We start from the raw sequence: 27,633 nt of genomic DNA on the forward strand, positions 1-27,633 counted from the left end.
AAAGGGCAATGGGCTCTATAACTGATTCAAATATTTTTGGGAAGATCCTAATTGGTATGTCAAATTTTATGTTCCCTTTGATGGCATAGAAGGCCCTTATTGACTTGTCTCTCAGATCGTTCACAGCTTCGTGAGAGTTACCTGTGGCGCTGATGTTTAGGCCGAGGTATGTATCATTTTTGTGTGCTCTAGAGCAACGGTGTCTAGATAGAATTTGTGTTCCTGGCAATTGGACACATTCTGGAACACCATTATTTTGGTCTTACTGCGATTTATTGTCAGGACCCAGGTCTGGCAGAATCTGTACAGAAGATCTAGGTGCTGCTGTAGGCCCTCCTTGGTTGGTGACAGAAGCACCAGATCATCAGCAAACAGTAGACATTTGACTTCAGATTCTAGTAGGGTGCTGCCGGGGGCTACAGACTGTTATAGTGCCCGCGCCAATTCGTTGATATATATGTTGAAGAGGGTGGGGCTCAAGCTGCATCCCTGTCTCGCCCCACGGCCCTGTGGGAAGTAAGGTGTTTTTTGCCGGTTTCAACTGCACACTTGTTAACATGGATTTTATAATGTTGTATGTTTTACCCTCAACACCACTTTCCATCAACTTCTATAGCAGATCCAGATGCCAAATTGAGTCAAAAGCATTTTTCAAATCAACAAGCATGAGAAAGACTGCCTTTGTTTTGGTTTGTTTGTCAATTAAGTGAATACGTGGTCTGTTGTACGGTAATTTGGTAAAAAGCCAATTTGACATTTTGCTCAGTACATTGTTTTCATTGAGGAAATGTACGAGTCTGCTGTTAATGATAATGCAGAGGATTTTCCCAAGGTTACTGTTGACGCATATTCCCACGGTAGTTATTGGGGTCAAATTTGTCTCCACTTTTGTGGATTGGGGTGATCAGTCCTTGGTTCCAAATATTGGGGAAGATGCCAGAGCTAAGTATGATGTTAAAGAGTTTTAGTATATCCAATTGGAATTTGTTGTCTGTATATTTTATAATTTCATTCATCAACACCACAGGCCTTTTTGGGTTGTAAGGGTATTTTGTCCTGTAGTTCATTCAAGGTAATTGGAGAATCCCGTGGGTTCTTTAATAGTTGATTCTAAGATCTGTATTTGATCATTGATCACAGCGGGGCGGCAGGGTAGCCTAGTGGTTAGAGCGTTGGACTAGTAACCGGAAGGAAGTAACCGGACATATCTGGACATATCTGTCGTTCTGCCCCTGAACAGGCAGTTAACCCACTGTTCCTAGGCCGTCATTGAAAATAAGAATATGTTCTTAACTGACTTGCCTAGTTAAATAAAGGTTAAATAAATAAAAAAACAGCGATAATGTTTTTGCTGTTTGTACTTTGTTAAAGAGCCATAATGATTGGAGAAGTGCTCTGTCTGTCTGTCTCTGTCTGTGTGCCAAATACAACAGGTGTAGACCTTACAGTGAAATGCTTACTTACAGGCTTACAGACCGTCTGCCTGGGTCAGTCTGTCGGTCTGCCTGCCTGCCTGGGTCTCTCTGTCTGTCTGTCTCCCTGCCTGGGTCTGTCTGTCTGTCTGTCTGTCTGCCTGCCTGCGTCTCGGTCGGTCAGTCAGTCAGTCAGTCAGTCAGTCAGTCTGTCTGCCTGTTTACTTTGGAGATTAAGTGAAAAATGTACAATATTAACAAAATTAAAATAATTATAATCAGTAACATCAATGGTCAAAATAACTGTACAATGGACAATCACAATAAGCCTAGAGGACATGTGGATGAGGTAGAGGACATGTGGATGAGGTAGAGGACATGTGGATGAGGTAGAGGACATGTGGATGAGGTAGAGGACATGTGGATGAGGTAGAGGACATGTGGATGAGGTAGAGGACATGTGGATGAGGTAGAGGACATGTGGATGAGGTAGAGGACATGTGGATGAGGTAGTAACGATGACGTAGAGGACGTGTGGATGAGGTAGTAACGATGACGTAGAGGACGTGTGGATGAGGTAGTAACGATGACGTAGAGGACGTGTGGATGAGGTAGTAACGATGACGTAGAGGACGTGTGGATGAGGTAGTAACGATGACGTAGAGGACGTGTGGATGAGGTAGTAACGATGACGTAGAGGACGTGTGGATGAGGTAGTAACGATGACGTAGAGGACGTGTGGATGAGGTAGTAACGATGAGGTAGAGGACATGTGCTGGTTGATTGGTCTGTCAGACACTGTCCCTCATCTTATGGCAGGCAGCAATGTAGTGCTCTGCCAACCCACTGCTCTCTGCCTCCTCCCCCAACAGGACGGGTAGCCTACTCTCATCAGAGAGATCTTCAATAGAGTGCTCTGCCAACCCACAGCTCTCTGTCCTCCCCCAACAGGACGGGTAGCCTATCCTCATCAGAGAGGTCTTCAATAGAGTGTTCTCCCACAACAGGACGTTCTCCCACAACAGGACGGGTAGCCTATCCTCATCAGGTCTTCAAGAGAGTGTCTTCACAGCTCTCTGTGTCCTCCCACAACAGGAGTAGCTCATGCTTCAACAACCCACAGCTCTCTGTGTCCTCCCCCAACAGGACGGGTAGCCTATCCTCATCAGAGAGGTCTTCAATAGAGTGCTCTGCCAACCCACAGCTCTCTGTGTCCTCCCACAACAGGACGGGTTCATCAGAAAGGTCTTTCTCTTGCTCTCTCCGCCTCTCTCTCTTTCCATTCCTTTTCAACCTCTCAAATCAACTAGTTTTAGGAAAGAACAAATGCGGTCAGTTGTTTGCTTCTGCTGATGTTTTCACTGGCAGGGGCATTTCTCTGAGACCGAGGCTTGAGGTGGAAAGATTCGCTCCTTCCCATTTCCTCAGAAATTGGGAGTGGGTGTCTGGTCTCGTCTACAAGCCTTTGCTGTAAGAATAACCGTTGAAATCTAAATGGAAATACTACTTCATAATGAATGTTTATACAGTAACCACTGTCTCGTGTCTCCGTCTACTATATTAAACAACGGCCAGACAGGAAGTGACGTGAAATGGACAGGGAGGAGTGACTGTAACAGATACACACTGTACCGCCAGACCAGACAACATTCAAATGTACTGCGCAATGGCTCTGGTCTAAAGTAGTGCACTACTATATAGGGAAAGAGGAGCCTTTTTGAGACGCAAACAATGTCTGGCATCTCTAGTGGGTGGATATCTCTAGTGGGTGGATATCTCTAGTGGGTGGATATCTCTAGTGGGTGGATAGTGTGAAATGCTGAATACAACAGGTGTAGTAGACCTTACAGTGAAATGCTGAATACAACAGGTGTAGTAGACCTTACAGTGAAATGCTGAATACAACAGGTGTAGTAGACCTTACAGTGAAATGCTGAATACAACAGGTGTAGTAGACCTCACAGGGAAATGCTGAATACAACAGGTGTAGTAGACCTTACAGTGAAATGCTGAATACAACAGGTGTAGTAGACCTTACAGTGAAATGCTGAATACAACAGGTGTAGTAGACCTGACAGTGAAATGCTGAATACAACAGGTGTAGTAGACCTTGCAGTGAAATGCTGAATACAACAGGTGTAGTAGACCTCACAGTGAAATGCTGAATACAACAGGTGTAGTAGACCTTACAGTGAAATGCTGAATACAACAGATGTAGTAGACCTCACAGTGAAATGCTGAATACAACAGGTGTAGTAGACCTCACAGTGAAATGCTGAATACAACAGGTGTAGTAGACCTCACAGTGAAATGCTGAATACAACAGGTGTAGTAGACCTTACAGGGAAATGCTGAATACACAGGTGTAGTAGACCTCACAGAAATGCTGCCCACTGCACTGAGGCTCAACAGGTCTCCACCGATAGACCACAGTGAAATGCTGAATACAACAGGTGCCATGTAGACCTCACAACCTGAAATGCTGAATACAAGCCTCTCCAGGTTGTAGACGTAGACCTCAAACAGTGAAATGTTCTGAATACAAAGGTGTAGTAGAAATCAGCAGGCTTGAAATGCCGAATACATCAGGTGTGTAGACCCCTATTACAGTGAAATGCTGAATACAACAGGTGTAGTAGACTTCACAGTGAAATGACCCAAACTGCTATAGACCAACAGGTGTAGTAGTCCGAAAGCCAAGTGAACAGGTCACTGAATACAACAGGTGTAGTACCTTCTACAGTGAAATCTGAATACAACCGGTGTAGTAGACCTCAAGTGAAATGCTGATCGATACAACAGTAGTAGCCGTCTTCATCGACCTGAAATGACTCTGAATCACAACAGGCAGACTCAGTAGCCTCGGTTTCTCGGATGACTGCCAGCCTGAAATGCTTTGCAACAGGTTCAGTGTGTCAAATCGGAGTGCATGCTGACGGTACCTCTGGCAGTCTCTGCCACAGTGAAATGCTGAATACAATGAGGTGCTGCGGGCGATTCCCTGATAGACCTCACAGTGACAAATTCTGAATACAACAGGTGTAGTAGACCTCAAACAGTGAAATGCTGAATACAACAGGTGTAGTAGGCCTCCAACTGGGAAATGCTGAAACCAAATGGTGCTTTTCAACCGACGCTGCCTGAAATGCTAGAATCACCACCCTGGAGGTGTAGTATGTGGACATCTATAAGTACCTAGGTGTCTGGCTAGACTGCAAACCTCCTTCCAGACAGTGAAATGCAATGAAAACAAATCAGGTGTATTAGACCTTCACAGTGAAATGCTGACTACAACAGGATGTCATCTACAAAAGACACTCACAGTGAAATGCTGTCTATCAACAGTTTTGTCACCAAAGCACCACAGTGAACCACTGCTGATGCTCTACAACAGGTGTAGTAGACCTCACAGTGAAATGCTGTCAATACAACAGGTGTAGTAGATCTCAGTTCACAGATGGAAATGCTGAATACACAGGTGTAGTAGATCTTACAGCCAAAATGCTGAATACACAGGTGTGAGAATGAACTGCACAGTGAAATGCTGAATTGGAGACTTTTATCTCCCTCACCAACTGAAACATCAGCAGGTGCAGCTAAGACCTCACAGTGAAATGCTATACAACAGGTGTAAGTAGACCATTTTCACAGTGAAATGCTGAATTTTACAACAGGTTTCTGCTCTTTAGACAATATCTCTACCTGTAGTGACCATCTGCTTTTACTACAATCTGCAAAGGTGTATTAGACCTCCTCAGCCTTTTGAATTGCTGACTACAACAGGTGAGTAAGACCTCCAGTGAACTCTTGCTGACTACAACAGGTGTAGTAGTCCTCACAGTGAAATGCTGAAGCCTACAACAGGTGAAATAAAAAAATAGAAAACAGTGAAATGCTGAATACAACAGGTGTAGTAGACCTCACAGTGAAATGCTGAATACAACAGGTGTAGTAGACCTCACAGGGAAATGCTGAATACACAGGTGTAGTAGACCTCACAGTGAAATGCTGAATACAACAGGTGTAGTAGACCTCACAGTGAAATGCTGAATACACCAGGTGTAGTAGACCTCACAGTGAAATGCTGAATACAACAGGTGTAGTAGACCTCACAGTGAAATGCTGAATACAACAGGTGTAGTAGACCTCACAGTGAAATGCTGACTACAACAGGTGTAGTAGACCTCACAGTGAAATGCTGAATACAACAGGTGTAGTAGACCTCACAGTGAAATGCTGAATACAACAGGTGTAGTAGACCTCACAGTGAAATGCTGAATACAACAGGTGTAGTAGACCTTACAGGGAAATGCTGAATACACAGGTGTAGTAGACCTCACAGTGAAATGCTGAATACAACAGGTGTAGTAGACCTCACAGTGAAATGCTGAATACACCAGGTGTAGTAGACCTCACAGTGAAATGCTGAATACAACAGGTGTAGTAGACCTCACAGTGAAATGCTGAATACAACAGGTGTAGTAGACCTCACAGTGAATTGCTGACTACAACAGGTGTAGTAGACCTCACAGTGAAATGCTGACTACAACAGGTGTAGTAGACCTCACAGTGAAATGCTGAATACAACAGGTGTAGTAGACCTCACAGTGAAATGCTGAATACAACAGGTGTAGTAGACCTTACAGTGAAATGCTTAAATCATGAGTTCTTCTTCTTACTTTTCGGAAGCTGAACTTGCCCATGAACAGTTTTAAAATACACTGTTGGTTCCATGTTTCATGAGCTGAAATACCCCGGAAATGTTCCATACACACAAAAAAAAGCTTATTTCTCTAAAATGTTGTGTACAAATGTGTTTATATCCCTGTTAGTGAGTATTTTTCACTTTGCCAAGGTATGCTGCACCTGTCAGGTGGATGGATTATCATGAAGCTTCAACTTTATGAGCATTACACAGGTGCACCTTGTGCTGGGGACAGTAAAAGGCCACTCTAAAATGCACAGTTTTGTCACACAACACAACGCCACAGATGTCTCAAGTTTTGAGGGAGCGTGCAATTGGAATGCCGACTGCAGGAATGTCCACCAGAGATGTTCTTTACCAAAGTTGCCTCCACAGTCATTTTAGAGAATTTGGCAGTACATCCAACCGGCCTCATAACCGCAGACCACGTGTAATCACAGCCAGCTCAGGACGTCCACAGCCAGCTTCTTCACCTGTGGGGTCCTCTGAGACCAGCCACCTGGACAGCTTCTTCACCTGTGGGATCGTCTGAGACCAACCACCCAGACAGCTGATGAAACTGGGTTTACACAACCAAAGAATTTCTGCACAAACATTTTTCAGGGAAGTTCAACTGCGTAGTCGCTGACTGCAGTCCTCACCAGCGTCTTAAGCTGACTGCAGTTCGTTCATCTGTGTACTCGTTCATCGTCCTCACCAGCGTCTTAAGCTGACTGCAGTTCGTTCATCTGCGTGCGTCGTCCTCACCAAAGCTGACTGCAGTCCTCATCCAGCGTCTTAAGCTGACTGCAGTTCGTTCATCTGCGTACTCGCCGTCCTCACCAGCGTCTTAAGCTGACTGCAGTTCGTTCATCTGCGTACTCGTCGTCCTCACCAGCGTCTTAAGCTGTTCATCTGCAGTCCTCACCAGCGTCTTAAGCTGACTGCAGTTCGAGCGTCAGCACCGACTTCATTGTGCAAATGCTCACCTTCGATGGCCGCTGTCACGCTGGAGAAGTGTGCTCTTCACTCTTCAAAGATGAATCGGTTTCAGCTGTACCGGGCAGATGGCAGACTGCGTGTATGGTGTCATGTGGGCGAGGGGTTGATGCCAACGTTGTGAACAGCCCCATGGTGGCGTGGGGGGTTATGGGCAGGCAAAAGCTACGAACAATAAACACAATTACATTTTTATCAATGACAATTTGAATGCACAGAGATACTGTGATGAGACCCTGAGGTCTATTGTCGTACCATTCATCCATCACCTCACGTTTCAGCATGATAATGCACAGCCCCATTGTAGCAAGGATCTGAACACAATTCCTAGAAGCTGAACATGTAACAGTTCTTCCATGGCCATTGAGCATACGGTTATATAGATAGATCCGATCTATCTCCGATCTATCTACGGTGCATTCGGAAAGGATTCAGACCCCGTGACTTTTTCCACATTGTGTTACGTTACAGCCTCGTTCTAAAATGGATTAAATGCGTTTTCCCCTCATCAGTCTACCCACAATACCCCATAATGACAAAGCGAAAACAGGGTTTTAGACATTTTTGCAAACATTCAAAATTCAAGGTCCCCAAGGAAATGGAAGAAGTTTGGAACCACCAATCTCTTCCTAGAGTTTGCTGTTTGGCCAAACTGAGCAATCAGGGGAGAAGGGCCTTGGTCAGAGATGTGATGCCTCAGTAATGCTATTCTGCTGGTGTGGGCTCAGTAATGCTATTCTGCTGGTGTGGGCTCCGTGGGCTCAGTAATGCTATTCTGCTGGGTTGGGTGTGGGCTCAGTAATGCTATTCTGCTGGTGTGGCTCCGTGCTCAGTAATGCTCAGTAATGCTATTCTGCTGGTGTGGCTCCCGTGGGCTCAGTAATGCTACTCTGCTGGTGTGGTGGGCTCAGTAATGCTACTCTGTTGGCGTGCCTCCCTGGTGTGGCTCAGTAATGCTACTCTGTTGGTGTGGCTCCTGTTGGTGTGGGCTCAGTAATGCTATTCTGCTGGTGTGGCTCCCGTGGGCTTCAGGGAAGTCAATGGGCATGTCCCAAATGGCTCCTATTCCCTACTTTGGACCAGGGCCTGGATAGGGCCCATCTGTTCAAAAGTAGTGCACTATATAGGTGATAGGCTGCCATTTTGGGAAAACTAATTAGATTTCTACAGTAACCGTCACATTTAGCTGAGTCTGCAGAAAGCAAAGGGTTTAAGTGGATTGATATTCAGCGATACTTTGAATCCACGTGAATTATCGTTCTGCACTCTCTGCTCTGAATAAAGGCCTCTCTCTCTCTCCTTCCTTCAAGGTGATTTTAACCATCAGGGGTTTCCTGACAGACTGAGGGCAGTGAGCTTGGCTGCCCAGCTAAACTACACCAAAGGTAAGAATTGCGTTAGGACATTATAATGTACATATCTTATGCAGTACACACACACACGCACAGTACACACACACACACACGCACAGTACACACACACACACACGCACAGTACACACACACACACACGCACAGTACACACACACACACACGCACAGTACACACACACACACACACGTACACACACACACACACGCTCACAGTACACACGCTCACAGTACACACGCTCACAGTACACACGCTCACAGTACACACGCTCACAGTACACACGCTCACAGTACACACGCTCACAGTACACACGCTCACAGTACACACGCTCACAGTACACACGCTCACAGTACACACGCACACAGTACGCACGCACAGTGCACGCACGCACAGTACACACACGCACGCACAGTACACACACACACGCACGCACAGTACACACACACACGCACGCACAGTACACACACGCACGCACAGTACACACACGCACGCACAGTACACACACACACACGCACAGTACACACACACACGCACAGTACACACACACACGCACAGTACACACACACACGCACAGTACACACACACACACGCACAGTACACACACACACGCACAGTACACACGCACAGTACACACGCACACGCACAGTACACACGCACACGCACAGTACACACGCACACGCACAGTACACACGCACACGCACAGTACACACGCACACGCACAGTACACACACACGCACAGTACACACGCACACACACACAGTACACACGCACAGTACACACACACACACGCACAGTACACACACACTACACACGCACAGTACACACACACACACGCACAGTACACACACACACACGCACAGTACACACACACACACGCACAGTACACACACACGCACAGTACACACACACGCACAGTACACACACGCACAGTACACACACACACGCACAGTACACACACACACACACACACACAGTACACACACGCACAGTACACACACGCACAAACGTGTTGCACAGTACACCGTAACGTTGGTACTTTCTTTATAGTATTTTATCAAATGTGTGTCTCTATTTATTTACCATTATTGTGACCAACAGATGCATATCTGTGTTCCCAGTCATGTGAAATCTATAGATTAAGGCCTAATGAATTTATTTAGTGACCAAAGCTGTCATCAAGGCAAAGGGAGGCTACTTAGAAAAAACTAAAATATAAAATATATGTTGATTTGTTTAACACTTTGGTTACTACATGATTCCATATGTGTTATTTCATAGTTTTGACGTCTTCACTATTATTCTACAATGTAGAAAATAGTCAAACTAAAGAAAAACCCTGGAATGAGTAGGTGTTCTACAACTGGTGATTGATACTACAGGATAGTTGTGCAGTATGAGTTGGGGAGGTGGAGGCCTTGTTTGATGGCTGGCTCCATGGTTGGGTCGATGGCTGGCTCTATGGTTGGGTCGATGGCTGGCTCTATGTTTGGGTTGATGGCTGGCTCTATGTTTGGGTTGATGTCTGGCTCTATGTTTGGGTTGATGGCTGGCTCTATGTTTGGGTTGATGGCTGGCTCTATGTTTGGGTTGATGGCTGGCTCTATGGTTGGGTCGATGGCTGGCTCCATGGTTGGGTCGATGGCTGGCTCCATGGTTGGGTCGATGGCTGGCTCTATGGTTGGGTCGATGGCTGGCTCTATGGTTGGGTCGATGGCTGGCTCTATGGTTGGGTCGATGGCTGGCTCTATGGTTGGGTCGATGGCTGGCTCTATGGTTGGGTCGATGGCTGGCTCTATGGTTGGGTCGATGGCTGGCTCTATGGTTGGGTCGATGGCTGGCTCTATGGTTGGGTCGATGGCTGGCTCTATGGTTGGGGGCTGGCTCTATGGTTGGGTCGATGGCTGGCTCTATGGTTGGGTCGATGGCTGGCTCTATGGTTGGGTCGATGGCTGGCTCTATGGTTGGGTCGATGGCTGGCTCTATGGTTGGGTCGATGGCTGGCTCGCTCTATGGTTGGGTTGATGGCTGGCTCGCTCTATGGTTGGGTTGATGGCTGGCTCTATGGTTGGGGCGATGGCTGGCTCGCTCTATGGTTGGGGCGATGGCTGGCTCTATGGCTGGGTTGATGGCTGGCTCTATGGTTGGGTCGATGGCTGGCTCTATGGTTGGCTCTATGGTTGGGTCGATGGCTGGCTCTATGGTTGGTTCGATGGCTGGCTCTATGGCTGGGTCGATGGCTGGCTCTATGGTTGGGTCGATGGCTGGCTCTATGGTTGGGTCGATGGTTGGGTCGATGGCTGGCTCTATGGTTGGGTCGATGGCTGGCTGGCTCTATGGTTGGGTCGATGGCTGGTGGCTCTATGGCTGGGTCGATGGCTGGCTCTATGGTTGGGTTGGCTGGCTCTATGGCTGGCTGGGCTCTCTATGGCTGGGTTGATGGATGGCTGGCTCTATGGTTGGGTGGCGATGGCTGGCTCTCTATGGTTGGGTCGATGGCTGGCTCTATGGTTGGGTCGATGGCTGGCTCTATGGTTGGGTCGATGGCTGGCTCTATGGTTGGGTCGATGGCTGGCTCTGGTTGGGTCGACGGCCGGCTCTATGGTTGGGTCGACGGCCGGCTCTATGGTTGGGTCGACGGCCGGCTCTATGGTTGGGTCGACGGCCGGCTCTATGGTTGGGTCGACGGCCGGCTCTATGGTTGGGTCGACGGCCGGCTCTATGGTTGGGTCGACGGCCGGCTCTATGGTTGGGTCGACGGCGCTTTCATGTTTCCCACCAGAAGTGTCTGTTGGTGGGTATTATTATATATTATATATGCAAATTTATGAACATTTAAGTAGTTATACTTTATAGTACAGACCAGAGCAGTGGCTGCGTGGGTCCCTGGCTGCGTGGGTCCCTGGCTGCGTGGGTCCCTGGCTGCGTGGGTCCCTGGCTGCGTGGGTCCCTGGCTGCGTGGGTCCCTGGCTGCGTGGGTCCCTGGCTGCGTGGGTCCCTGGCTGCGTGGGTCTGTACTGTGGTCAGTTGTAATCCTATGTGAAGGCTGTCTCCAAGGCACATGTAGCTAGGCAACCCCCTGCATTTGCCCTGGCAGGCCTGTTCCATCCATGGCTAAAGCCAGTGTGCGAGAGAAACATGCTATTAAACGTTTGTTTTATGAACCTAAATAAATATTGCACTCTGACCCACAAAACGTATTTGCTAGATTCATGATAGTGTTAGACAAATCAATGAAAGTGAACTTCAAAATGTGATTGTAGAGTGATGAATCTGCTTCTGTCATGACTTACTGCATCGCTATTGAAAGCAGTTGATTGGTTGCTAAAATCCCTCTACCTCTTGATTGGTTAGAAGCTATTCTTGTTCTGATTTTAAATTTGAATAGCAGAGAAGTAGAGGAAGATGTTGTACCCTCTAACATGTTGTCTGAGTTGTTGGCAAAGTGGTCGAAGTTGTGTTTACAGCGAATGGAACGTTAGAGGCGATTTCACAATGGGACCTTTTTAGAAAGTTGTGGAAATCCCTTGAAAGTGGAGGAAGGAATAGTCATGACCAACAACGTTATGTGGACAACTGCTCTTTGAACATCTCATTCCAAAATTATGAGTGTTAATTATAGAGTTGGTCCCCCCCCCTTTGCTGCTATAACAGCCTCCTCTCTTCTGGGAAGGCTTTCCACTAGATGTTGGAACATTGCTGCTATAACAGCCTCCACTCTTCTGGGAAGGCTTTCCACTAGATGTTGGAACATTGCTGCTATAACAGCCTCCACTCTTCTGGGAAGGCTTTCCACTAGATGTTGGAACATTGCTGCTATAACAGCCTCCACTCTTCTGGGAAGGCTTTCCACTAGATGTTGGAACATTTCTGCTATAACAGCCTCCACTCTTCTGGGAAGGCTTTCCACTAGATGTTGGAACATTGCTGCTATAACAGCCTCCACTCTTCTGGGAAGGCTTTCCACTAGATGTTGGAACATTGCTGCTATAACAGCCTCCACTCTTCTGGGAAGGCTTTCCACTAGATGTTGGAACATTGCTGCTATAACAGCCTCCACTCTTCTGGGAAGGCTTTCCACTAGATGTTGGAACATTGCTTCAGGGACTTGCTTCCATTCAGTCACACAAGCATTAGTGAGGTCAGACACTGAGGCAGTTTGGGACTCGGTGCAACAAAGTACAGACCATTTTGACATGCTACACACTTCAGCACTCGGCAGGCCCGTTGCGTGGCCTTCCTCTTCACGGTTGAGCCGTTGATGCTCCTAGACATTTCCACTTAACAATAACACTTACAGTTGACAAGGGGGCAGCTCTAGCAGGGCAGAAATGCGACGAACTGACTTGTTGGAAAGATGGCATCCTCTGACGGTGCCACGTTGAACGTCACTGAGCTCTTCAGTAAGGGCCATTCTACCGCCAATGTTTGTCTATGGAGATTGCATGGCCGTGTGCTCGATTTTGTACACCTGTCAGCAACCGGTGTGGCTGAAATAGAATCCACTCATTTGAAGGGGTGTCCAATGTCGTGTTTGTATAGAAGCACACTATTCCAGACCGGTCTGCACGATTTAAAGTTTGAATAATGTTTCTAGCTTCAACAGTTTAGGAGTAACTCTCCAAATAATCAAAGTATGTTGAATATAGTAACATTTTAATAATATCATTTGTCATATTTTTGATAATTAGAAAATACTTTATTTCTCAAAACTAGGACACTTCATGTTAAACACTATCATCAATTGAACTATCTTGAAGTATTGTTCAGGAGTGTGGTGGCTAGTTGGGATATTCGGCATAGCTCCATCCATCATCCTTTCTTCTGTTGGTGTCCCAGGCTGAACAGGCTCTCAGCAGGGATAGGACATCTCTCTCTCTCGCTCTCTCTGTCGCTCGCTCTCTTGCTCTCTCTCTTGCTCTCTCTCTCGCTCTCTCTGTCGCTCGCTCTCTCTGTCGCTCGCTCTCTCTGTCGCTCGCTCTCTCTGTCGCCGCTTCTCCGCTTCTCTCGCTCGCTCTCTCGCTCTCTCTGTCGCCGCTCTCTCTAAATCTAGTCGCCGCTCTGTGCTTCTCTCGCGCTCTCTCTGTCGCCGCTCTCTCTTCGCTCTCTGGAGCCGCTCTCTCTGTCGCCGCTCTCTCTGTCGCTCGCTCTCTCGCTCTCTCTGTCGCTCGCTCTCTCGCTCGCTCTCTCGCTCTCGCTCTCTCTGTCGCTCGCTCTCTCGCTCTCGCTCTCTCTGTCGCTCGCTCTCTCGCTCTCGCTCTCTCTGTCGCTCGCTCTCTCGCTCTCTCTGTCGCTCGCTCTCTCTGTCGCTCTCTCTGTCGCTCTCTCTGTCGCTCGCTCTCTCTGTCGCTCGCTCTCTCTGTCGCTCGCTCTCTCTGTCGCTCGCTCTCTCGCTCTCTCTGTCGCTCGCTCTCTCGCTCTCTCTGTCGCTCGCTCTCTCGCTCTCTCTGTCGCTCGCTCTCTCGCTCTTTCTGTCGCCGTTCTCGCTCTCTCTGTCGCCGCTCTCTCGCTCTCTCTGTCGCTCGCCTCTCGCTCTCTCTGTCGCTCAGTCTCTCTCTGTCGCTCGCTCTCTCGCTCTCTGTCGCTCGCTCTCCGCTCTCTCTCGCCGCTCTCTCGCTCCTCTCTCGCTCGCTCTGTCGCTCGCTCTGTCGTCGCTCTGTCGCTCTCTCTGTCGGGCTCTCTCGGCTCTTCTATCGCTGCTCTCTCGCTCAGGCTCTCTCTGTCGCTCGCTCTCTGGTGCTTCTGAGCTCGCTCTCTCGCCTCTCTGTCGCCGCTTCTCTGTCGCTCTCTGTCGGACTCCTCTGTCGCCGCTCTCTCAGTCGCCGCTCTCTCTGTCGCCGCTCTCTCTCTGTCGCCGAACTCTGTCGCCGCTCTGTCGCTCTTCTGTCGCCGCTCTCTCGCTCTACTCTGTCGCCGGTCGCTCTCCGCTCTTTCTGTCGCTCGCTCTCTGCTCTAAGCTCAGTAGCTCGACTCTCGCTGATCTGTACGTAAGACGCTCTCTCTGTCGCTCGCTCTCTCGCCTCTCTGTCGCTGTCGCGCTCTCTGTCGCTCGGCCTCTCTGATGTACGGCTCTGTCGCTCGCTCTGTAGGGACCTTCAGATGTACTGAAAGCTCGCTCTCTCGCTCTCTCTGTCTGTCGCCGTCTGTTGAGCTCTGCACTGGGGTGCTCAGCTCCTGCTGCTGTGGAAGTTGAGAATATCCTCCACGATCTCCGTGCCTCAACAACCTGCCCTGGGCCTGTCTCTCAGTCTCTGAAGCACCAGAGATCCCACAGAGATCCCACAGAGGGGGCCTGAGATTTACACCATTAGCTCCAGAAGCTAACAACTACTACGCAGGAATCACAGTGGGCTAGATTTATACCCGGAGACTAGAGAGAGAGAGAGAGAGAGAGATACCTTGGCAGGGACGAAGCAGCAGTTCTGGACAAAAACTGTTAGGGGTACAGGATACAGATGAGCTAGAAAACAAGGCTCCAGTCAGAGGCCTACTGTAAGCTACAGTAGGAAACCCCCTGATGTACTGTAAGCTACAGTAGGGACCCCTGATGTACTGTAACCCCCTGATGTACTGTAAGCTACAGTAGGGACCCCTGATGTACTGAAAGATACAGTAGGAAACCCCCTGATGTACTGTAAGCTACAGTAGGGACCCCTGATGTACTGTAACCCCCTGATGTACTGTAAGCTACAGTAGGGACCCCTGATGTACTGAAAGATACAGTAGGAAACCCCCTGATGTACTGTAAGCTACAGTAGGGACCCCTGATGTACTGTAAGCTACAGTAGGGACCCCTGATGTACTGTAAGCTACAGTAGGAACCCCTGATGTACTGTAAGCTACAGTAGGAACCCCTGATGTACTGTAAGCTACAGTAGGAACCCCTGATGTACTGTAAGCTACAGTAGGAACCCCTGATGTACTGTAAGCTACAGTAGGGACCCCTGATGTACTGTAAGCTACAGTAGGGACCCCTGATGTACTGTAAGCTACAGTAGGGACCCCTGATGTACTGTAAGCTACAGTAGGGACCCCTGATGTACTGTAAGCTACAGTAGGGACCCCTGATGTACTGTAAGCTACAGTAGGGACCCCTGATGTACTGTAAGCTACAGTAGGGACCCCTGATGTACTGTAAGCTACAGTAGGGACCCCTGATGTACTGTAAGCTACAGTAGGGCGCCCTGATGTACTGTAAGCTACAGTAGGGCGCCCCTGATGTACTGTAAGCTACAGTAGGGCGCCCCTGATGTACTGTAAGCTACAGTAGGGCGCCCCTGATGTACTGTAAGCTACAGTAGGGCGCCCTGATGTACTGTAAGCTACAGTAGGGCGCCCCTGATGTACTGTAAGCTACAGTAGGGCGCCCTGATGTACTGTAAGCTACAGTAGGGACCCCTGATGTACTGTAAGCTACAGTAGGGCGCCCCTGATGTACTGTAGCTACAGTAGGCGCCCTGATGTACTGTGCTACAGTAGGGCGCCCCTGATGTACTGTAAGCTACAGTAGGGCGCCCCTGATGTACTGTAAGCTACAGTAGGGCGCCCCTGATGTACTGTAAGCTACAGTAGGCGCCCCTGATGTACTGTAAGCTACAGTAGGGCGCCCCTGATGTACTGTACAAGGGCGCCCCTGATGTACAGCTACAGTAGGCGCCCCTGATGTACTGTAGCTACAGTAGGGCGCCCCTGATGTACTGTAAGCTACAGTAGGGCGCCCCTGATGTACTGTAAGCTACAGTAGGCGCCCCTGATGTACTGTAAGCTACAGTAGGGCCCCTGATGTACTGTAAGCTACAGTAGGGACCCCTGATGTACTGTAAGCTACAGTAGGGACCCCTGATGTACTGTAAGCTACAGTAGGGACCCCTGATGTACTGTAAGCTACAGTAGGGACCCCTGATGTACTGTAAGCTACAGTAGGGACCCCTGATGTACTGTAAGCTACAGTAGGGACCCTGATGTACTGTGCTACAGTCGGGACCCCTGATGTACTGTAAGCTACAGTCGGGACCCCTGATGTACTGTAAGCTAAGTAGGGACCCCTGATGTACTGTAAGCTACAGTAGGGACCCCTGATGTACTGTAAGCTACAGTAGGGACCCCTGATGTACTGTAAGCTACAGTAGGGACCCCTGATGTACTAGCTACAGTAGGGACCCCTGATGTACTGTAAGCTACAGTAGGGACCCCTGATGTACTGTAAGCTACAGTAGGGACCCCTGATGTACTGTAGGGACCCCTGATGCTACAGTAGGGACCCCTGATGTACTGTAAGCTACAGTAGGGACCCCTGATGTACTGTAAGCTACAGTAGGGACCCCTGATGTACTGTAAGCTACAGTAGGGACCCCTGATGTACTGTAAGCTACAGTAGGGACCCCTGATGTACTGTAAGCTACAGTAGGGACCCCTGATGTACTGTAAGCTACAGTAGGGACCCCTGATGTACTGTAAGCTACAGTAGGGACCCCTGATGTACTGTAAGCTACAGTAGGGACCCCTGATGTACTGTAAGCTACAGTAGGGGACCCCTGATGTACTGTAAGCTACTAGGGCCCCTGATGTACTGTAAGCTACAGACCCTGATGTACTGTAAGCTACAGTAGGGCGCCCCTGATGTACTGTAAGCTACAGTAGGCGCCCCTGATGTACTGTAAGCTACAGTAGGGCGCCCCTGATGTACTGTAGCTACAGTAGGGCGCCCCTGATGTACTGTAAGCTACAGTAGGGGCCCCTGATGTAGGGCCCCCTGATGTATGTAAGCTACAGTAGGGCGCCCCTGATGTACTGTAAGCTACAGTAGGGCGCCCCTGATGTACTGTAAGCTACAGTAGGGCGCCCCTGATGTACTGTAAGCTACAGTAGGGCGCCCCTGATGTACTGTAAGCTACAGTAGGGCGCCCCTGATGTACTGTAAGCTACAGTAGGGCGCCCCTGATGTACTGTAAGCTACAGTAGGGCGCCCCTGATGTACTGTAGCTACAGTAGGGCGCCCCTGATGTACTGTAAGCTACAGTAGGCGCCCCTGATGTACTGTAAGCTACAGTAGGGCCCCTGGCGCTACCCTGATGTACTGTAAGCTACAGTAGGGCGCCCTGATGTACTGTAAGCTACAGTAGGGCGCCCTGATGTACTGTAAGCTACTGATGTAGGGCGCCCCTGATGTACTGTAAGCTACAGTAGGGCGCCCCTGATGTACTGTAAGCTACAGTAGGGCCCCTGATGTACTGTAAGCTACAGTAGGGCGCCCTGATGTACTGTAAGCTACAGTAGGGCCCCTGATGTACTGTAAGCTACAGTAGGGCGCCCCTGATGTACTGTAAGCTACAGTAGGGCGCCCTGATGTACTGTAAGCTACAGTAGGGCGCCCCTGATGTACTGAGCTGTAGGGCGCCCCTGATGTACTGTAAGCTACAGTAGGGGCGCCCCTGATGTACTGTAAGCTACAGTAGGGCGCCCCTGATGTACTATAGCTACAGTAGGGCGCCCCTGATGTACTGTAAGCTACAGTAGGGCCCCTGATGTACTGTAGCTACAGTAGGGCGCCCCTGATGTACTGTAAGCTACAGTAGGGCGCCCCTGATGTACTGTAAGCTACAGTAGGGCGCCCTGATGTACTGTAAGCTACAGTAGGGGCGCCCTGATGTACTGTAGCCCCTGATGTACTGTAAGCTACAGTAGGGCCCCTGATGTACTGTAAGCTACAGTAGGGCGCCCTGATGTACTGTAGCTGTAGGGCGCCCTGATGTACTGTAAGCTACAGTAGGGCGCCCCTGATGTACTGTAAGCTACAGTAGGAAACCCCTGATGTACTGTAAGCTACAAGGCGCCCCTGATGTACTGAGTGCAGGGCGCCCCTGATGTAAGCTACAGTAGGGCGCCCCTGATGTACTGTAAGCTACAGTAGGGCGCCCCTGATGTACTGTGATGTAGCTACAGTAGGGCGCCCTGATGTACTGTAAGCTACAGTAGGGCGCCCTGATGTACTGTACAGTAGGGCCCCTGATGTACTAAGCTACAGTAGGGCGCCCCTGAAGCTACAGTAGGGCGCCCCTGATGTACTGTAAGCTACAGTAGGCGCCCCTGATGTACTGTAAGCTACAGTAGGGCGCCCCTGATGTACTGTAAGCTACAGTAGGGCGCCCCTGATGTACCCCTACAGTAGGCGCCCTGATGTACTGTAAGCTACAGTAGGGCGCCCCTGATGTACTGTAAGCTACAGGCGTAGGTAGCTACAGTAGGGCACCCCTGATGTACTGTAAGCAGGGCGCCCCTGACAGCTAGGGCGCCCTGATGTAGCTACAGTAGGGCGCCCCTGATGTACTGTAAGCTACAGTCGGCGCCCCTGATGTACTGTAAGCTACAGTCGGGGCCCCTGATGTACTGTAAGCTACAGTCGGGGCCCCTGATGGGACCCCTGATGTACTGTAAGCTACAGTAGGGACCCCTGATGGAAAGTAGGGACCCCTGTAAGCTACAGTAGGGACCCCTGATGTACTGTAGCTACAGTAGGGACCCCTGATGTACTGTAGCTACAGTAGGGACCCTGATGTACTGTAAGCTACAGTGGGGACCCCTGATGTACTGTAAGCTACAGTGGGGACCCCTGATGAAACCCCCTGATGTACTGTAAGCTACAGTAGGACACCCCCTGATGTACTGTAAGCTACAGTAGGACACCCCCTGATGTACTGTAAGCTACAGTGGGGACACCCCCTGATGTACTGTAAGCTACAGTGGGGACACCCCCTGATGTACTGTAAGCTACAGTGGGGAAACCCCCTGATGTACTGAAAGCTACAGTAGGAAACCCCCTGATGTACTGAAAGATACAGTAGGAAACCCCCTGATGTACTGTAAGATACAGTAGGGACCCTGATGTACTGTAAGCTACAGTAGGGACCCCTGATGTACTGAAAGATACAGTAGGAAACCCCCTGATGTACTGTAAGCTACAGTAGGGACCCCTGATGTACTGTAAGCTACAGTAGGGACCCCTGATGTACTGTAAGCTACACTAGGGACCCCTGATGTACTGTAAGCTACAGTAGGAAACCCCCTGATGTACTGAAACCCCCTGATGTACTGTAAGATACAGTAGGAAACCCCCTGATGTACTGAAACCCCCTGATGTACTGTAAGATACAGTAGGACACCCCCTGATGTACTGTAAGATACAGTAGGAAACCCCCTGATGGACTGAAACCCCCTAATGTACTGTAAGATACAGTAGGACACCCCCTGATGTACTGTAAGATACAGTAGGAAACCCCCTGAGGTACTGAAACCCCCTGATGTACTGTAAGATACAGTAGGAAACCCCCTGATGTACTGTAAGATACAGTAGGAAACCCCCTGATGTACTGTAACCCCCTGATGTACTGTAACCCCCTGATGTACTGAAACCCCCTGATGTACTGTAAGATACAGTAGGAAACCCCTGATGTACTGTAAGATACAGTAGAAACCCCTGATCATAACCCTGATGTACAGATACAGTGAAACCCCTGATGTACTGTAAGATGTAGGAAACCCCTGATGTACTGAAACCCCTGATGTACTGTAAGATACAGTAGGAAACCCCTGATGTACTGTAAGATACAGTAGGAAACCCCCTGATGTACTGTAACCCCCTGATGTACTGTAACCCCTGATGTACTGTAACCCCTGATGTACTGAAACCCCTGATGTACTGAAACCCCTGATGTACTGTAACCCCTGATGTACTGTAAGATACAGTAGGAAACCCCCTGATGTACTGTAACCCTCTGATGTACTGTAAGATACAGTAGAAACCCCCTGATGACTGAAAACCCCTGATGTACTGTAAGATACAGTAGGAAACCCCTGATGTACTGTAACCCCTGATGTACTGAAACCCCTGATGTACTGTAAGATACAGTAGAAACCCCTAATGTACTGTAACCCCTGATGTACTGAAACCCTAATGTACTGAAACCCCTGATGTACTGAAACCCCTGATGTACTGTAAGATACAGTAGGAAACCCCCTGATGTACTGTAACCCCCTGATGTACTGTAAGATACAGTAGGACACCCCCTGATGTACTGTAAGATACAGTAGGAAACCCCTGATGTACTGAAACCCCTAATGTACTGTAAGATACAGTAGGACACCCCCTGATGTACTGTAAGATACAGTAGGAAACCCCTGAGGTACTGAAACCCCTGATGTACTGTAAGATACAGTAGGAAACCCCTGATGTACTGTAAGATACAGTAGGAAACCCCCTGATGTACTGTAACCCCTGATGTACTGTAACCCCTGATGTACTGAAACCCTGATGTACTGTAAGATACAGTAGGAAACCCCTGATGTACTGTAAGATACAGTAGGAAACCCCTGATGTACTGAAACCCCTGATGTACTGTAAGATACAGTAGGAAACCCCTGATGTACTGTAAGATACAGTAGGAAACCCCTGATGTACTGAAACCCCTGATGTACTGTAAGATACAGTAGGAAACCCCTGATGTACTGTAAGATACAGTAGAAACCCCCTGATGTACTGTAACCCCTGATGTACTGTAACCCCCCTGATGTACTGTAACCCCCTGATGTACTGAAACCCCTGATGTACTGAAACCCCTGATGTACTGAAACCCCCTGATGTACTGTAACCCCCTGATGTACTGTAAGATACAGTAGAAACCCCTGATGTACTGTAACCCTCTGATGTACTGTAAGATACAGTAGGAAACCCCTGATGTACTGAAACCCCTGATGTACTGAAACCCCCTGATGTACTGTAAGATACAGTAGGAAACCCCCTGATGTACTGTAACCCCTGATGTACTGAAACCCCTGATGTACTGTAAGATACAGTAGGAAACCCCTAATGTACTGTAACCCCCTGATGTACTGTAAACCCCTAATGTACTGAAACCCCCTAATGTACTGAAACCCCTGATGTACTGAAACCCCTGATGTACTGTAAGATACAGTAGGAAACCCCTGATGTACTGTAACCCCCTGATGTACTGAAACCCCTGATGTACTGAAACCCCTGATGTACTGTAACCCCTGATGTACTGTAAGATACAGTAGGAAACCCCTGATGTACTGTAAGATACAGTAGGAAACCCCCTGATGTACTGTAAGATACAGTAGGAAACCCCCTGATGTACTGTAAGATACAGTAGGAAACCCCTGATGTACTGTAAGATACAGTAGGAAACCCCCTGATGTACTGTAAGATACAGTAGGAAACCCCCTGATGTACTGAAACCCCCTGATGTACTGAAACCCCCTGATGTACTGTAAGATGCAGTAGGAAACCCCCTAATGTACTGTAAGATGCAGTAGGAAACCCCCTAATGTAGGGAGAGCGCCGCCACCACGTCAGGCTACGGAGAGCGCCGCCACGTCCTGCTAGGGAGAGCGCCGCCACGTCCTGCTAGGGAGAGCACCGCCGCCACGTCATTTTTCCCCTAATGTTTTTAAAATAGTCCTTGAGATGTTTCTACGACTTGATTGGAGTCCACCTGTGGTAAACTCAATTGATTGGACATGATTTGGAAAGACATACACCTGTCTTTATAAGGTCCCACTGTTGAAAGTGCATGTCAGAGCAAAAACCAAGCCATGAGGTCGAAGGAATTGTCCGTAGAGCTCCGAGACGGGATTATGTCGAGGCACAGATCTAGGGGAAGTTACCAAAAAGGGCCTTGGTCATGGTCACTCTGACAGAGCTCCAGAGTTCCTCTGTGGAAATGGTAGAACCTTCCAGAAGGACAACCATCTCTGCAGCACTCCACCAATCAGGCCTTTATGGTAGAGTGGCCAGATGGAAGCCACTCCTCAGTAAAAGGCACATGACAGCCCGCTTGGAGTTTGCCAAAAGGCACCTAAATGACTCTCAGAACATGAGAAACAAGATTCTCTGGTCTGATGAAACCAAGATTGAACTCCTTGGCCTGAAAGACAAGCGTCACGTCTGGAGGCTACCTCAGGCAGAGGTTGAGAGGATTGATTTATGGCCTGGTGTCTTTGAGACAGTTCAGGAGACAGAAAACCCTCTAGTCTAGTGTGTCCTGCTGCAGTGTGGAGGAGCCTCTACTGGTCGGTCTCTAAAAGCACCTTATTCCCTATATAGTGCACTCCCTATGGGTCCTGGCCAAAAGTAGTGCACTACATAGGGAATAGGGTGCCATAGGGCTCTGTTAAAAAGTAGTGCACTATATAGGGAATAGGGTGCCATAGGGCTCTGTTAAAAAGTAGTGCACTACATAGGGAATAGGGTGCCACTTGGGATGCACTCACTGACTTCAGTGCATGATAAGCTAGTGTATACTGTACACTGCTCACTACATTCCCTGCTTTATTACACAGTTTTCAGTCCGTCGGCTACTCTGCTAGGACGTCTGGAGAGTCATATCTCTCTCTCCGTTATCGGAACCACGTCTGACTCATTGGTTTAAGTGTATTACGGCCTGTCAATATTAAACTCCTTTCCTTTCTCTGAGCCTTTGTCTCACAGCTAGACTGCCTCAGCTTCAGTGCTGTCTACGTCTCACAGCTAGACTGCCTCAGCTTCAGTGTTGTCTACGTCTCACAGCTAGACTGCCTCAGCTTCAGTGCTGTCTACGTCTCACAGCTAGACTGCCTCAGCTTCAGTGCTGTTTAGGTCTCACAGCTAGACTGCCTCAGCTTCGGGGCTGTCTACGTCTCACAGCTAGACTGCCTCAGCTTCAGTGCTGTCTACGTCTCACAGCTAGACTGCCTCAGCTTCAGTGCTGTTTACGTCTCTCAGCTAGACTGCCTCAGCTTCAGTGCTGTCTACGTCTCACAGCTAGACTGCCTCAGCTTCAGTGCTGTTTACGTCTCTCAGCTAGACTGCCTCAGCTTCAGTGTTGTCTACGTCTCACAGCTAGACTGCCTCAGCTTCGGGGCTGTTTACGTCTCACAGCTAGACTGCCTCAGCTTCGGGGCTGTTTACGTCTCAGAGCTAGACTGCCTCAGCTTCAGTGCTGTCTACGTCTCACAGCTAGACTGCCTCAGCTTCAGTGCTGTTTAGGTCTCACAGCTAGACTGCCTCAGCTTCGGGGCTGTCTACGTCTCACAGCTAGACTGCCTCAGCTTCAGTGCTGTCTACGTCTCACAGCTAGACTGCCTCAGCTTCAGTGCTGTTTACGTCTCTCAGCTAGACTGCCTCAGCTTCAGTGCTGTTTACGTCTCTCAGCTAGACTGCCTCAGCTTCAGTGCTGTCTACGTCTCACAGCTAGACTGCCTCAGCTTCAGTGCTGTCTACGTCTCACAGCTAGACTGCCTCAGCTTCAGTGCTGTCTACGTCTCACAGCTAGACTGCCTCAGCTTCAGTGCTGTCTACGTCTCACAGCTAGACTGCCTCCGCTTCAGTGCTGTCTACGTCTCACAGCTAGACTGCCTCAGCTTCAGTGCTGTCTACGTCTCACAGCTAGACTGCCTCAGCTTCAGTGCTGTTTACGTCTCACAGCTAGACTGCCTCAGCTTCAGTGCTGTCTACGTCTCACAGCTAGACTGCCTCAGCTTCAGTGCTGTCTACGTCTCACAGCTAGACTGCCTCAGCTTCAGTGCTGTCTACGTCTCACAGCTAGACTGCCTCAGCTTCAGTGCTGTTTACGTCTCACAGCTAGACTGCCTCAGCTTCGGGGCTGTTTACGTCTCACAGCTAGACTGCCTCAGCTTCGGGGCTGTTTACGTCTCACAGCTAGACTGCCTCAGCTTCAGTGCTGTCTACGTCTCACAGCTAGACTGCCTCAGCTTCAGTGCTGTCTACGTCTCACAGCTAGACTGCCTCAGCTTCAGTGCTGTTTACGTCTCACAGCTAGACTGCCTCAGCTTCGGGGCTGTTTACGTCTCACAGCTAGACTGCCTCAGCTTCGGGGCTGTTTACGTCTCACAGCTAGACTGCCTCAGCTTCGGGGCTGTTTACGTCTCACAGCTAGACTGCCTCAGCTTCGGGGCTGTTTACGTCTCACAGCTAGACTGCCTCAGCTTCAGTGCTGTTTACGTCTCACAGCTAGACTGCCTCAGCTTCAGTGCTGTTTACGTCTCACAGCTAGACTGCCTCAGCTTCGGGGCTGTTTACGTCTCACAGCTAGACTGCCTCAGCTTCAGTGCTGTCTACGTCTCACATCTAAACTTCCTCGGTGTCGTTTCTGTTTACGTCTCACATCTAAACTTCCTCGGTGTCGGTTCTGTTTGTTTGTGCCTCTCAGATGTATATTATGATACACAGAGCCTTCAGAAAGTATTCAGACCCCTTGACTTTAACCACGTTGTTATGCTACAGACATACTTTGTGTCACTGGTTTACACACAATGCACAATAATATAATAACAATAATTATGTCAAACTGGAAATATGTTTTTAGACACCATTAAAAATGGAAAGCTGACATGTCTTGACTCAATGTTTTCAACCCCTTTGGCTATGGGCTAAATAGGTTCAGGAGGAAAAATGTGCTGAAGTTGCGTGGACTCCCACTGTATGCAATAATAGTGTTTAACATGATTTGTGAATGACTACCTCATCTCTTTACACCACACACACAATTATCTGTAAGGTCCCTCAGTCGAGCAGGGAATTTCAAACACAAATTAAACCACAAAGACCAGGGAGGTTTTCCAATGCCTCACAAAGAAGGGCACCGATTGGTAGATGGGTAAAAATGAAGAAAAAAAAACAGATATTGAATATCCCTTTGAGCATGAGGAAGTTATTAATTACACTTTGGATGGTGTATCAATACACCCAGTCACAGAAATACAGGCGTCATTACTAACTCAGTTGCCGGAGAGGAACGAAACCATTTAGGGATTTCACCATGAGGTCAATGGTGACTTTAAAACAGTTACAGAGTTTAATGGCTGTGATCGGAGAAAACTGAAGATGGATCAACAACATTATAGTTACTCCACGATACAAACTTAATTGACAGAGTGAAAAGGAAGCCAGTACAGGAAAATCTATTCTAAAACCTGCATCCTGTTTGTAGTAAGGCACTAAAGTAAAACTGGATAAAAGAATTTAACTTTGTCCTGATACAAATTGTTGGATTTTCCCCAAATGTATTGTGTGTAGATGGGTGAGGGGGGGAAAACAGTTTTCATCCATTTTTAATTCCGGATGTAACTAAATGTAGAATAAGTCAAGGAGTTTGAATACTTTCTGAGGACCGGACCTGTATTTGTAAGGGTTCAAGAAGCGAATCTGGTGAAACCCAGTTGTATTTCTTGGTGTTTATTATTATTATTATCATTAGGGGTTCAGCAGCGAAGCCTCAAGGACCTGTAAGGTCCGACATTCTATAATTTTGTTAAAAATAAAAAATAAACGGTCCTCCTCTCAGGCACCGAGTGACTGGCCTGTGAAACTTGATATGTGGTATCTATGGACCTAGGTGTCTCAATGCAATATTCTCCAGATTAATATGTCAATGAAGTGAACATGGCCTGTCACTAAATGCATGAAAATCAGAAAAGGCTACACACAGGTAGATCAGGAGAGGAGAAGCCACAGGTAGATCAGGAGAGGAGAAAGCACACAGGTAGATCAGGAGAGGAGAAAGCACACAGGTAGATCAGGAGAGGAGAAACCACAGGTAGATCAGGAGAGGTGAAACCACACAGGTAGATCAGGAGAGGTGAAACCACAGGTAGATCAGGAGAGGAGAAAGCACAGGTAGATCAGGAGAGGTGAAACCACACAGGTAGATCAGGAGAGGAGAAACCACACAGGTAGATCAGGAGAGGAGAAACCACACAGGTAGATCAGGAGAGGAGAAACCACACAGGTAGATCAGGAGAGGAGAAACCACACAGGTAGATCAGGAGAGGAGAAACCACACAGGTAGATCAGGAGAGGAGAAACCACACAGGTAGATCAGGAGAGGAGAAACCACACAGGTAGATCAGGAGAGGAGAAACCACACAGGTAGATCAGGAGAGGATAAACCACACAGGTAGATCAGGAGAGGAGAAACCACACAGGTAGATCAGGAGAGGTGAAACCACACAGGTAGATCAGGAGAGGTGAAACCACACAGGTAGATCAGGAGAGGAGAAAGCACACAGGTAGATCAGGAGAGGAGAAACCACACAGGTAGATCAGGAGAGGTGAAACCACACAGGTAGATCGGGAGAGGTGAAACCACACAGGTAGATCGGGAGAGGAGAAACCACACAGGTAGATCGGGAGAGGTGAAAGCACACAGGTAGATCAGGAGAGGAGAAAGCACACAGGTAGATCAGGAGAGGAGAAAGCACACAGGTAGATCAGGAGAGGAGAAAGCACGCAGGTAGATCAGGAGAGGAGAAAGCACGCAGGTAGATCAGGAGAGGAGAAAGCACGCAGGTAGATCAGGAGAGGAGAAAGCACGCAGGTAGATCAGGAGAGGAGAAAGCACACAGGTAGATCAGGAGAGGAGAAAGCACACAGGTAGATCAGGAGAGGTGAAACCACACAGGTAGATCAGGAGAAACCACACAGGTAGATCAGGAGAAACCACACAGGTAGATCAGGAGAGGAGAAACCACACAGGTTACAGGTTCTCTTGTACTTCAGCTGGTTTACAACCGCATGAGAACAGGATGTATAGGCCTCGTGTTCTCTTGTCCTTTTCCCACTTTTGAAGAAGATGCCTACACTACATTCAGACCTGAGAGCTTCTAAGTATTGACCCCACCCTGTTTCTAATGCCTCTGATGCTCTACTATGGCGACAGTTAACCCCAGTGCCGTGACCCCTGACCTAGGTCTCAGCAGCCAGGATCATGGAGGGTCACTGAGGGAATGTATCATGTCCGCCAATTCTGTCATCCCCGTTTCTGTCATCCCCGAGATGTCATTTCTGTCATCCCCGAGATGCTCCTCATTCCTCACAGAGAGGGGAGATGCTCCTCATTCCTCCCAGAGAGGGGAGACTGTAAGCAGTAATAAGGGGAGATGCTCCTCATTCCTCCCAGAGAGGGGGAGATGCTCCTCATTCCTCCCAGAGAGGGGGAGATGCTCCTCATTCCTCCCAGAGAGGGGGAGATGCTCCTCATTCCTCCCAGAGAGGGGGAGATGCTCCTCATTCCTCCCAGAGAGGGGGAGATGCTCCTCATTCCTCCCAGAGAGGGGAGATGCTCCTCATTCCTCCCAGAGAGGGGAGATGCTCCTCATT

The 27,633-nt window shown here is 48.8% G+C and overlaps 1 pseudogene; it reads left to right on the forward strand.

Moving 5' to 3' along the window:
* The window catches only part of LOC115116560 (ras-associated and pleckstrin homology domains-containing protein 1-like), a 216,643-nt pseudogene that overhangs the window by 43,324 nt on the left and 145,686 nt on the right, over positions 1–27,633 (forward strand).

The sequence above is a fragment of the Oncorhynchus nerka genome, linkage group LG3, assembly GCF_034236695.1.
Source record: "Oncorhynchus nerka isolate Pitt River linkage group LG3, Oner_Uvic_2.0, whole genome shotgun sequence".
Taxonomy (NCBI): Eukaryota; Metazoa; Chordata; class Actinopteri; order Salmoniformes; family Salmonidae; genus Oncorhynchus; species Oncorhynchus nerka.